Genomic DNA, 1,593 nt, shown 5'->3' with positions numbered 1-1,593 from the left:
CGCTCAGGTGTGGCCGCGCCCACTCACAGGTGTGACCACGCCCACCCCGGTGTGACCACGCCCACCCCGGTGTGACCACGCCCCTCCCAGGTGTGACCACGCCCCTCCCAGGTGTGACCACGCCCACTCACAGGCCACGCCCCCCACCAGCAGCAGGTGCTTCGCCCTGGTCAGCGCCAGCGCCCTTTCGGTCACCTCGGCCAGCATCGCGAACGCCGTCTCCTGCCCAAATCCCAAAAATGGCCCAAAATCCTGGGGAATGCCACATCCCGCCCAAAATTCCCCTTCTGTCTCCAACAAGTCCGTTCACAGAGCCAAAATTACCCCGAAAGCTTCGTTATTTGGCCCAAATCCTCCAAACACGTTTACTTGCATCCCCAAAACTCCCCTAATTACCCCAAAGCCCCATTAAAATTCTCCAAATTCCGTTAACCACAACCCAAATTCCCTTAAACCCTCCCCGGAATGTTCCAAATACCCCAAAATTTCATGAATGACCCAAAATGAGCCCCCAAACCACTCAATATCCACTCCAAATCTATTAGTGACCCCCAAAGCCCAATTAATCCCCTCAAACCACAATTAACCCCCCCAAATCCCAATTAATTTACCTCAAACCCCAATTAACTCCCCCCAAACCCCAATTAACCCCCTCAAACCCCAATTAACTCCCCAAATCCCATTTTTCCTCCCCTCCACCTGTAGGGAGAAGCACAAATCCTCTGGGGTCGCCTCTCCCGACTCCAACAATTTTGGGGTCACTGCCTGGGGGGGGGGCATGAAAAAGGGGTTTTAGGGTCCCCCCAAATTGCTCTGGGTTCCCCTTTCGGGATTTTGGGATCCCCTCTGAGATTTTGGGATCCCCTCTGAAATTTTGGGATCTCCTTTGGGGTTTTGGGATCCCCTCTGAGATTTTGGGATCTCCTTTGGGACTTTGGGGTGTCCCTGCTGCCACCCCATTGCCCTCCATGGATAGACCTGATGTGCCAAAGCCCTGGGGGTCCCCACATGGATTTTGGGGGCGTTCCGCGGAACTTGGCGATTCTGAGGACCCTCCCAGCGGATTTTGGGGTCCCCCGGGGGGTTTCAGGGTACCTGGAGGTGCGAGAGCAGCCCCGAGAACGACACGTCCAGCCCCTTGACCACATAGGGCAGCGGGATCAGCTGGCGGCCCCTGAGGGGATTTTGGGGGAGAATTTAGGATTTTGGGCATTCTGGAAGGTTCCCGTGGGATTTCGGGGTGGTTTGGGGTCGTTTTTGGGGTCGTTTTTGGGGTCACCTCTTGGCCAGCTGCTCCACGTTGTAGCCCGGGCTGGGAGCGTTGGGGATCTGTGGGAAAAGGGGGGGTCAGTGCGCGGGCGTGGCCGGGTGGGTGTGGCCGGGTGGGCGTGGCCAGGTGGGCGTGGCCTCACCTGGTCCCAGGTGGCCTCACCTTGTCCCAGGTGGCCTCGTCGGCCTCCAGGATGGGCCCGAATTTTTTTTTGGCGTCGCCCAGCGTCGCGCCCAGGATCCGGTACCGGCGCCGGGAATACGCGATCACCTGCGGGGTTCACGCCGGGGGGACGTCACGTCGCGATATCGCGGCGATACCCG

The 1,593-nt window shown here is 58.6% G+C and overlaps 1 long non-coding RNA gene across 1 annotated transcript; it reads right to left on the bottom strand.

Annotated features, from left to right (window-relative positions):
- Window positions 1–6: 6 nt before the first annotated feature.
- Window positions 7–1,386, bottom strand: LOC108446014. Its single transcript, XR_001861122.1, has 4 exons — window positions 1,280–1,386; window positions 1,096–1,174; window positions 700–765; window positions 7–222 (listed from the first exon to the last, which is right to left on the bottom strand). It is a non-coding gene; the product is annotated as an uncharacterized LOC108446014 (long non-coding RNA).
- Between the last annotated feature and the right edge of the window lie 207 nt (window positions 1,387–1,593).

The sequence above is a fragment of the Corvus brachyrhynchos genome, unplaced genomic scaffold (assembly GCF_000691975.1).
Source record: "Corvus brachyrhynchos isolate BGI_N302 unplaced genomic scaffold, ASM69197v1 scaffold2011, whole genome shotgun sequence".
NCBI classification, from domain to species: Eukaryota; Metazoa; Chordata; class Aves; order Passeriformes; family Corvidae; genus Corvus; species Corvus brachyrhynchos.
The sequence above is the reverse complement of the archived record's forward strand: the minus strand, read 5'-3'. Positions and strand labels throughout refer to the sequence as shown.